This window comes from Balaenoptera borealis, assembly GCF_965194805.1.
Source record: "Balaenoptera borealis genome assembly, chromosome: 10".
Classification (NCBI taxonomy): Eukaryota; Metazoa; Chordata; class Mammalia; order Artiodactyla; family Balaenopteridae; genus Balaenoptera; species Balaenoptera borealis.
This window is the reverse complement of record NC_138874.1, coordinates 78,791,731-78,803,991: the sequence shown is the minus strand read 5'-3', so window position 1 is coordinate 78,803,991 and position 12,261 is coordinate 78,791,731. Positions and strand designations below refer to the sequence as shown.

Sequence of the window (12,261 nt, the reverse complement as noted above, 5' to 3'; positions counted from 1 at the left end):
TTAAAGCCTCAGAATCATATTTAAGAAAATTTTACATATCTGTCTATTTTGGGTTGCATTCCCCACATAAATTTCACTTATTCATTCAGTAGTTTAGAAAAATTGAGGAGAAATGTCCTTCGTCTCATTCAGACACTGAGTAAGATATCCTGAATCCTAGAACTGCGTCTGAGTATATTCTTGTCCTCAGCTGCTCATCAAGCTGTATAATACAGCGTTTTTCTTTTCTACTGATTGAGCTTATTTTAAATCAAGGCGTTAAAGCAGCTTGTTTCCCTAATTTTACATGTATGTGTATATATGATTTCTCTAGCAACTTTTATTGCTTGGTAGAAGCAGCTGCAGTAGTTAGAAGGGAAAGAAGTTTGTTTTAAATATTCCTTCTTCCTGAGTACAGGATGTAATGAGTGTATAACAAACAGAGCTGAATGCCAAAGCCAACAGTGGAAAGTCCATTACATCTTCAGGCAGACGTGTATATTTCATGTTTGAAAAGTTCTTCCGACACATCCTGTGGATGATTGCAGTCACAAGTTACTTTGATTAGGTTGTGTCATTAAAACAATCCTGTTGGCAAAACGACAAATTGTTCACGTTAATTAATCTTGTCTGGGTGTCACTGACTATTTTATAGATTGCTTTTTTTTTTTCCTCTCAGAAGTATGGCATATGATTGACAATATGATATTAAAACGGGTTGTAAAGAACTCAAGAATGCATGGCCAGCTAGAGTCACAGAAATTCTTATAGGTCTTGTTAGTGAATCACCTCTTTAGTCACTGAAATCACTGTAACATCAATGGCAGTTGGGGCCCTTATTCGATGAGTCTTTCTTGGCATTTGATTCTTGATCTCTGAGAACACAACTCTTTTGATTGATAGGCACTGCCATGTTTTTATTTCATGTGATTATTTAATTATATGACTCAAAGAATAATGAAGCCCTATGAACCATAAAAGATTCTGCCAGAACTTTAACTCACTTAAAAAGTACCTTAACTAGAAAAAAAGAGCAGTGGTGACTCCATTAAGTAAACAGATTTTACTATCATGCTTCATTTTCATGAGAAATATATCACTTTTAGGGCAAAAAGGAGCCATAATGGCACATTTGGATTAAAACAGGCTTTCTCTGTATTCTGAATAATTTTTTAAGGTTTTAAAATATTTAAATTATAAAAATATTTCAGCCTTGTGTACTGCTCATTTAATCTAACTGAAACTGCAGATTTTCCAAAAGCCAGCAATTGATAGTAACATGGTGCTTAATATTTTGGAATATTGAATTATTATTAAAGAAATACTTTAAATAAACTGAATCAAATATTTAAATTAATTATATAGCAAAAGATTTTTTTGTAAGATGATTGCTTGGTTTCATGAAAGTCAGTTTTCTTATTAGGTTCTTATAAAATGCTGTTCATTTGCACTAGCCTCTGTTGTTCTCATGCTTGGTAAATTTAAATAGACATTATGCATCTGATTGAACAAGAAGAAACTGGATGTTGAATGCAAATTATGATCCTAACTGTTTTGGCGTCAGAACATCCATCATTAAAGGGAATGAGTGATGGAGCATTTTCTTTGACACAGACTCAGATGTCTCATGAGTGTGTATGTGGTCGTGTGTATTTATCGTGCCCAAAGATGTGGAGTTTGTATTCAGAAAAGAGTCTGTGGTTGATGGTGTACAAATACATCTCTGCATTTTTAGATGCAGAGGTTTTGTGTATGTGTAAGGAATAATATCTATTAACAACTTCTGAATGTTGTGTAAGAACTATAAGGTGTGAATAATGGTCATTAGTTTTTCAGGACCTTTTGTGCTATCTTCTATACTATCCAGGGAGATTGTACTTATGATTGATGATTATAGCTCTTAAATACTATTTTAAATTTGTTTAAATTATACTCTCAGGCTGATCACTTTATAATTCTGATTAGATTCCATCATGGGTGTTAGTTTTACCAAATGACTACAGTAATGCTATCTTACTCTTAACATGTGATATTTTAAAACGTCCTTATTTGGCTTTTTAGATTCAGTTGTTTCTCAGAATTCAGGATTGTGTTGAGTCTTGTCTATTTTTTCTTAACCATTATTTTGCCAGTGATGACCACTTGGAGTAACTTTCAAAATGCATTCATCTACTTGGGTGTAATAGTCTAAGTCTGAGGAAATTGCCCTACCTACTCAATAGCTTGTCTATCCACACCTTTTTTCTTTCTCACTTACCTGGCTTGTGATCCCTTTTCCCCCAACAATACCCACTTTCTTTCATGATTGAAAATGTTGATCCCTCTTTTCTTTCTCCTTAGATTAGCCTGAAAGCTGCCTAGCATTTTAATGCATTTTTAATTGCACAGTCATCACTAAATCCTAGGTGACATTCAAGAGTTCCTCAATGTGCATGAGTCATTTCTTGTTCGCAAGAGCACTTTTTGAAATTGTATCAGGCCTTAAATAAATACATTCCAGTGACTTCCTCTGATAACGAATGTGAACCTAACACCTGTGGGTAGTCTTTTTTTTAATTAGGATATAAAAAATAGTTGTCTTATTTTTTTATATTGAGGTATAATTGACATATAGCATTGTATTAGTTTCAGATATGCATGATTCAATATTTGAATATATTGCAAAATTGTCACCACAATAAGTCTAGTTGATATCCATCACCATACATAGTTACAAAATTTCTTGTGATTAGACCTTTTAAGATCTACTTTCTTAGAAACTTTCAAATATGCAACACAGTATTATTAACTCTAGCTACCATGACTACATACATCCCCAGGACTTATTTATTTTATAACTGGAAGTTTGTGCAATTTGACCCCCTTCACTCATTCTACCCACCCCTCGCTGCCCCCCTCCCCCCAAAACCTCTGGCAATCACCAATCTGTTCTCTGTATTTAAGAGCCAGAACTCTTTTTTTTTTTTTTTAAGATTCCACATATAAGTGAGATCACAGTGGTATTTGTCTTTCTCTCTCTGACTTATTTCACTTAGCATAATGCCCTCAATGTCCATCCATGTTGTTACTAATGGCAGGATTTCCTTCTTCTTAAGGGTTTAATAGTAGTCCGTTGTGTATATATACACCACATTTCCATTACTAATTCATTCATTGATAGCTATACCTGTCATTTCCATATATTGGTTATTGTAGATAATGCTGAAATGAACATGTGGGTACATATATCTTTAAGAGTTAGTGTTTTTCAGAAAAATAGATCCATGGAATAGGATAGAAAGCCCAGAGATAAACCTACGCACATATGGTCACCTTATTTTTGATAAAGGAGGTAAGAATATACAAGAGAGAAAAGACAGCCTCTTCAATAAGTGGTGCTGCAAAAACTGGACAGCTACATGTAAAAGAATGAAATTAGAACACTCCCTAAAACCATACACAAAAATAAACTCAAAATGGATTAAAGACCTAAATGTAAGGCCAGACACTATAAAACTCTTAGAGGAAAACATAGGCAGAACACTCTATGACATAAATCACAGCAAGATCCCTTTTGACCCACCTCCTAGAGAAATGACAATAAAAACAAAAATAAATAAATGCGACCTAATGAAACTTAAAAGCTTTTGCACAGCAAAGGAAACCATAAACAAGACAAAAAGACAACCCTCAGAATGGGAGAAAATATTTGCAAGTGAAGCAACTGACAAAGGATTAATCTCCAAAATTTACAAGCAGCTCATGCAGCTCAATATCAAAAAAACAAACAACCCAATCCAAAAATGGGCAGAAGACCTAAATAGACATTTCTCCAAAGAAGATATACAGATTGCCAACAAACACATGAAAGGATGCTCAACATCACTAATCATTAGAGAAATGCAAATCAAAACTACAATAAGGTATCACCTCACACCGGTCAGAATGGCCATCATCAAAAAATCTACAAACAATAAATGCTGGAGAGGGTGTGGAGAAAAGGGAACCCTCTTGCACTGTTGGTGGGAATGTAAATTGATACAGCCACTATGGAGAACAGTATGGAGGTTCCTTAAAAAACTAAAAATAGAATTACCGTATGACCCAGCAATCCCACTACTGGGCATATACCCTGAGAAAACCATAATTCAAAAAGAATCATGTATCACAATGTTCATTGCAGCTCTATTTACAATAGCCAGGACATGGAAGCAACCTAAGTGTCCATCATCGGATGAATGGATAAAGAAGATGTGGCACGTATATACAATGGAATATTACTCAACCATAAAAAGAAACAAAATTGAGTTATTTGTAGTGAGGTGGATGGACCTAGAGTCTGTCATACAGAGTGAAGTAAGTCAGAAAGAGAAAAACAAATATCGTATGCTAACACATATATATGGAATCTTAAAAAAAAAATAAAAGGTTCTGAAGAACGTAGGGGCAGTTCAGGAATAAAAACACAGACATAGAGAATGGACTTGAGGACACAGGGAGGGGGAAGGGTAAGCTGAGACGAAGCGAGAGAGTGGCATGGACATATGTACAGTACGAAATGTAAAATCGATGGCTAGTGGGAAGTAGCCACAAAGCACAGGGAGATCAGCTCAGTGCTTTGTGACCACCTAGAGGAGTGGGATAGGGAGGGTGGGAGGGAGACGCAAGAGGGAGGAGAAAGCAGAAACTAACACACCACTGTAAAGCAATTATACTCCAATAAAGATGTTAAAAAAAAAAAAAAGAGTGTTTTATTTCTTTGAATAAGTATCCAGAAGTGGAATTGCTGGGTCATAGGGTAGTTCTATTCTTAATTTTTCGAGGAACCTCCGTACTGTTTTCCGTAGTGGTTGCACTAATTTATGTTCCCACTAAAAATGCACAAGGGTTTCCTTTTCTCCACATCCTCGCCAGCACTTGTTATTTCTTGTCTGTTTGATAATAGCCATTCTAACAGGTGAGAGGTGATAGCTCCCTGTGGTTTTGATTTGTATTTCCTTGATGATTAGTGATGTTGAACATCTTTTCATGTGCCTTATGGCCATCCCTATGTCTTCTTTGGAAAAATGTCTATTCAAATCCTCTGCCCACTTTTTAATCAAATTGTTTGGTTTTTTTGCTATTGAGTTGTATGAGTTCTTTATATATTTTGGATATTAACCCCTTATCAGATATATGATTTGCAAACATTTTCTCCCATTCTGACAGTTGCCTTTTCATTTCGTTGGCTTTCTTTGCTGTGCAGAAAGTTTTTAGTTTGATGTAGCCCCACTTGTTGGTTTTTGCTTCTGTTGCCTTTGCTTTGGGTGTCAAATCCAAAGAATCATCTCCAAGACTGATATCAAGACACTTACCACTTAAGTTTCCTTCTAGGAGTTTTATGGTTTCAGATCTTACATTCAAGTCTTTAATCCAAAAAAGAAATGTTTTTATTAAAGCTATAGATTGACATATGCTCTAAATTATGATTATAAGCTTGTCCATAGTGATCCAACTAAAAGAACGGTTGTTTGAAGCAAGCTCTTTGTTTTTCATCTGGGAAAAATCAATTGGGATTCTTTTGAAAATAAATAAGTATATACTATCGGTTATTATGGTAGTACCAGGAGGAAGATCTGATAGCACTAAGAAGAATATTTTTTTAGAACAAAAACCACAGTGATATAGAGGGGAAAAAATCCATGTTATGTTACTTTTATCTTATAAAACAACACCATTGATTTTCCCCTGAGGGATGAGGATATAAAAATATAAAATATTAACATTATATTGGAAACAAATCTAACAAATGCCTTGAGGTTATTCATGGCTTAAATAGGCTCAAGTTTTCTTTATTAACTGTGATATGAAAATGGTCACTTTGATTGCGTCTATCCAATTACAAGCATTCCAGATGCCATGGGGAGAAAAAAAAAAAAGTCAGTTGTTATATTTGGTTTCCATAACACCAAACAGTGTCTCCAGTGTTGTTTGAATTTCACATTTTTGTCTAAATATTTTGGGATTATACTAACAAAGGAGAGTGTTACCGTCTATTTTCAAACCCCATAAAGGATAGGAATTTCTAATATGTCCATTCAATACCCCTGACGTACTCAGTTCCCATATCTGGAAGCATATTATTATCATGTTTTTCTAAAGTCTTATTCCTGGTTGTGATTTCACTTTCACTACACTCACAGCTAGAGCAATGTAAATTTACACTAACCCAGGGCCTCTTACCTTAATTCTATGCCCCAGGTTCTCTAAAATCACAAGAATGGAGAAGTTGAAGTTACTGGAAACAAATAGGTTGGAAAAGGCACTTAGTTTACAATGAGAGAGAGATTAAGTGGCATATACCCTGTTTGTGAATTTGCAAAAACATGTCGTATTTTTACCTGGATTTCCCACAGCCAGTTCTCCCAACTACACAGGGATTTTTTTGAGATTTGAATCACATGCTCTTTGCTCCAACTTCAGCTGTACACGAATTAGAATTTTTGCCTGCAGATACTAAATTGAAGCCTGTTCCTCACACTTCGAGTGCCCCGCTCAAAGTGCCCCAAACCTTAGACAGTATATTATTCAAATGGTCTTATTCAAAGAGACCCCAATAAAAACCCAAGACTAAAAGCTCTCTGTTTGTAGGAAAACATCTTGATACCAGATTAAGGTGATTAGCATAGAAAAGTTATCAGCAAAGCATGTCTATCGTGGCTGTGGAAGCTCTTTTATGAACTGACTTGGGCAAAATATCTGAGTAATTCTTTCTCCTTCGATTATTTATAGCGAGTATTTAAAAATTCCTCAGGACTAAAGTACTTCAGTACTAACAGAAAAGAACCTAAACATCCTACAAGAAATCTGACAAATTGGTGACTTGAATAACATCTGCTTTAGTTTAAATACTTTCAACTTTCCATACTTAAGCTTTCCTGAGATATTTGACAGGGGTGAGCTGACCAATGAAGATATTTCACTGTGTCAAAGACTTTTTAAGAACGAAGTTAAAAGGTTTGGATTTTTCTGTTTACTTTTGTTTTTAAAATTAAGTTGAGTCTATGCAGTGAGGTGGCTTGTATATTCCCTTGCAGCTCTGTTTCAAACACTACATTATTCAACCTGACTCAGGAAAATCTGCCAGCTGTCAAAACCTTAAAGATGAGTGGGGAAAAAAGTAAAAGGACTAAAGCCAGCAAATACACTTCAGTGTTAGCACCACTGGCCAGTAACATTAAATGCCACAGCCTGAGATAATAAGAATTTTATATCACAAGTAGTGATATTAAAATATTTAATACCACACATAGTGATACAGACCCCCTTCCTTCTCACTTCATCCTGAAAAAATAAGGGAACTCTATGGTAATCCTAATGTGCCTTTAAAACCACTTTCAAAATGTTAGATACAATTGTGGGTTTGTTAAACATTAACTGTAACATTTACACACATACTAAATTCCGTCGGTACTTTTTATTTTTACCTTGAGAGCTTTAAGTCATGTCTGTTTTTCCAGGATGATGAAAACTTATAACAAAGGACTATATTTTGTCATAATGATAACATAAAAATATTTATGGTACAAACCAATCTACACAAAACAATGGATAATAATCAGGTTGAAATGAAAGCTTCATTTCTGTCAATAATTGGATAGATAGTGAATAACAGTAAACCAGTGTATTAAAGAGAAGAATATTATATCACATAAAAATTTATATTTAAAAGGTTTGTGGTGTCGCACATGAAAAAAGAGAGAGAGGAAGGGGGAGGGAGGCCATGTTTTAAGGATGCTACTTTTAAGTTCAGCTTTGCAAAGTAGTTAATAGAAACATTTGTTTAAAAAAGTAAGAATTACATATATAATTACTGCCTACATATATTCAAATATGATTAATATAAGAGCTAGTCATTTCATTGGCAGGAAGGAAGAAAATAAAATGTCTGATTTAGTGTAAGGTGATATATTAAAAAAAAAAAAAGTAAAAGGAGATTTGAGTATAATTTCTTGCTCAAATCCCTGTATGAACTATAAATGTAATGCCTATACCTATACGGTCAACATACAGTGCTTTTTATTGGTAAAGGAACACAAGGAATGAATGCCAGTTTCAGTGTTAATGTAAAGGAATTCTAGATGAAGCTCTTGGAGTGGCTGTAAACCTTGAAGATTTCTTAAGATGCCTAAATCAAGAAGTAAGCAGTTAGTTACTTTTTAGGAAATGCCATCATAGAGTTCCATAAAGCGATGTATTTATGGTAAAGATTTTTGCGTGTGAAAATGAAGCAGCCTTGTCTGCCAGTACAATCAATCAACGTGTGTGCAGTTAATTCCTGGGGTTTTAATGACCGGGAGCAACCCCATACTGTCAAGCTCCCTGTGTGACAGTGCAAAGGCAGAGGAGATAACTGTTGAGACACTCTGTTTTACCTTCGAGAGGCAGGTTAAAAAGATGCATGCTTTACTTTCTCCCAGTCTAATGCATGCTTTACTTTCTCCCAGTCTAATGCATGCTTTGTACCAAGAATCCTGAAGGAAGACACAAGATAAATTTAGATGATAAGGACTAGAAATATGACCCTGATTACAGAAGGAGTAGCCCAGTAACTTCCCAGGAGCTGTCATCATCCTGGATGATTAAGCAAACAGTGTATTAAGACATCATCCTGGAGAAGTGGGTACACTTGTTTAGTGACTTAATTCAATAATATTCTTCCTAGTACAATTTTGTATCACATTTGTCTATTAAAGAATACCGTAAAAATTAGTAACATAAATCCAATAATGTAATCCCTGAGAAATAAATTTCTTTAATAAAGGAATCAATTCATAAGGTACCAATGATGATATAACAGACTAGCATGAACAAATGGGCTGCAGAAGCTATTCTTTACATTCCTTTATTGTTTAAGTGGATTAAAAGTGAATTTCAGAGAAGAAAACTGTTATTCAACTACAGTTGTTCTCTTTTACAGGCTGAAGTTTGTTGTTTTTTTTTCCCCTAGTGTTTTTATGGCAGCTGTTACAGTCAGAATTTATTTAGAATTTATATTTAACTATTTCCAGAAAAGATCCAAGTCTAGTATTGAGTAGACCTGGCAAATAGGCATATGTTAGCAGTGCTTCTTGGGGGAAAAAAACAAAACCCTCTCACAGTCTAAGGAAGGCAATAGTACTTAATTCCTTCTTAAGGTTAGATAAATTACTCTCTTGCTCCATCCTTTAATTGTTCAATCATTGAATACCTTGAGTGTTTCCTATATGTAGAGAATAGTCAGGCTCTAACTGATGGGATATTATTATTTTTTAAGAATCATGGGTAATTTAATAGTAAATCTAAACAATGGTCAAGGAAGGCTGATTTTTTTTTTTCAGCAGTTTCTTTAATCCCTCAGAATTTGTAATTTTCCCACAAAGACCTGCATCATAAAAAGCTTTCCCACGATGCAAAGCTTGTGTTAGTTTTTGACATATTAAACCTTCATTCATTTATTCAATAATTTGATCAGAGGTAATTTTTGTATTTACTCAGCTGATTGAAAGAATAAAAAGCAAAGTACTAAGATAGATCAATATTGTATATTCTATAATTGCTTTTTAAAAAATCTTTCCTACACTGTGATGGATTCTCATTGAATGCTCAATAGTAATGATGGTTAATAAACACAACTAACATTTGAATTCTCTGAGTGTTGCTCTAGGCTCAGAGCTTTGGGGATGGGTGAAAGCTGAAGCACTGAGACCCAGAGCTAGTTTTAGAGAGAGGGCCAAGAGTTTGACACTACTTTGCTGTGCTGCGGCTGTCACAAACTTTTAAATTTTGTTTGCGGTGGTTCATTTTGCTTTAAAGCACAGGTGCATCTGTAGGATTACTTCTGTTGGCCTAAGGACTCTATTTTCACAAAAAAGTTACACAGCAATTACAATTCACAAGTCACAACTGTTTTATCTTTTGAATTGTAACACATGGACACATTAAGTACATCTGTTACGAAAGGATGAATTGTGTGACATAATGAAGAAAAGGACATAAGCTTAAAGCCTTAGAAACACATAATAAGCAATCAAAACCAACTGCAGGATCTACTTTTTGCAGCGCATTTAAATACTTATGAGTGTTTCATGCAATGAAATTTTATCGTTCAGTATTTGAGACATCACTAAGTAGCTACATTTTTCTATAAATCTACTAGTTAATGAATTTCTTTAAAGTAGGAATTATGAATAAACAACAATATTAAAAAAGAATAAAAAGAAATTTTTAAAAATTTTGTACATAAGAAATATATTAAAAGAAAAAATTGAGTCATGACAGGAGTGCTTACCTTTGTTTTTCCCTTGAACTTCCTCTGACTAGAGGAAACATAATCTCAGCAATTCATTGGTGAATCTGAGAAGCCCACTCTTCTATGGGATGTCCTTTGCTGCCTGGATAAATTTCTAAGTAGTCATGATAACAATGCTTTTATAATTTCCAACCTGTCATTCATACATTCTTTAATGTGCTCCTAAAAATATCCTAATCTAATAGGTGAGAGAGGTTGTCCCTGATTTTCCAGATGAGAAAATGGAGGCTGAGAAAATGGAGGCTAAGGTCATGGAGTCCATTAATTGGAGTTCATTTACAAACCCTCTGACAAATTTAGGTAGCACTATTGAAGCACTTTGCTATAGGCACCCCTTCTTTCCTCCTCCCAGGTGTGTAGACTCCTGAGTCAGGTCTGCAGTTTGCCTACTACCCATACCTAAAGTGTAGACTCTTGATTAGGGAACTTCAAATGTTTACTACAATGTTTATCACAGTGGTCCCTGCAGTGACAGCCATCAGCATCACTTAGGCAACTGCAAAATCTCTGGCATCCTCCATCTATTGATTCAGAAATTTTTTGAGTGGGGCACAGTAATCTGTGTAAAACAAGCCCTCTGGGTGATTCCTATGCATCTAAAGTTTCAGACCACTAATTTAGATTTTATGGGCACTTAATTTATATTAACCTAAACATAGTACACTCTCCCATGCATCAAATTGTTTATACGGAAGTATTTAAAAGAAAATTATGAACCCGATAATAAGTAGTCAGTTTTATTCTTGGTGTCATTGTGGTTTTCTTTTTCCTTGTTTTGTTGCTGTTGAACAAAGATATTTAAGAAAAGTTACTTTTTTTCTTTTTTGAGTGAAATAAAATTAGTAGAAGAGTAACATCCTTGTGCAAATTAGCATATTCTTTTGAAGAGTAGTGAGAAGTAAAATTAAAAGAAGAACAGGTTGAGAGGGAAGGAAAAAATTAAAAAATCATGGGCTGCCGGGCCATGTTGTTAGCGAGAATAAATTGTAGGTTTATTGACTTTGATGGCTAGCAGGTTGGCAGGAAAACAGAACAAAGAAAAAGGTTCGTTTGATTTCGTTGTTTTTCATGTTCTTGAGTGTAGATTGGATTAGGTGAAAAAACAAATGTGGATGGATGTATTTAAGAGAACCACTTGAGTTGGTGACGTCTGAATAAGGGGAATGTTTTTCACTGATGGTTAAATCCAATCCATTGGACCAATAGTGGAAAAGGTCCTTTATAGTTGGTGTAGCTGGTCATTGATTTAATTCATGGTGAGGGTCCAGGAAGTCCTAGATGCATATCTCTTAATGTATGATAATTAAAAGATAAAGAGACATCCATCTATCACAGTCACTGAGAAAGAAAAAGAGAGTTTCTTGGAATTGAGGTGTGGACAGATCTGAGGCCTGGAGTGTTGAAGAATGTAGGTAAGAAAGTGAACCAGCTAATTTCCGCGAAGTGTTAAGAACTGAGTTTTCACTGTGAATGTGGCAGTAGATCCTAGACAGGCAGTACACACTTCTTAGAAAGGCAGGGAGGAAAGGGTCAAGAAATGTTATGGGCTCAGGAAGCTGAACAGCGTCTTCTACAGCTAAGTGTTCTTTCCTACTTGTATTCTCCAAAGGACAGTCTACCTTACTAATAATACACACTTTATATCCTCGTAAGTCCTCTCATTTCTAATAAAGCAGCTTTTTATTGACTTGAAAACACTGTTGTCTATGGTTTTCTGAGTGGGATCAAACAGTATTGTTAAAACTATTTTCATAACTGAATTCTTTGTTTTATTTCCAAAATAAATTTCATGGAGTGTGTTTGTGTATGAAATTTGTGAGATCAGGCTTTTCTGATTACAGAGCTGCCTCTGGGAGCCCCATCCACTGGCCCTACATCCCCTTACTCTTCATTTCTTCTCACTCCTCCCCCTGGATTAAGTACTTCTATGGCAGTTTTAAGTTCAGCTCAGGTAACACAGTTTGAAAAACACT

The 12,261-nt window shown here is 35.0% G+C and overlaps 1 protein-coding gene across 2 annotated transcripts in view; it reads left to right on the top strand.

Annotated features, from left to right (window-relative positions):
- Window positions 1-12,261, top strand: part of PRKG1 (protein kinase cGMP-dependent 1) — a 1,237,939-nt gene that overhangs the window by 462,154 nt on the left and 763,524 nt on the right. The gene's annotated exons all lie outside the window — the stretch shown is intronic.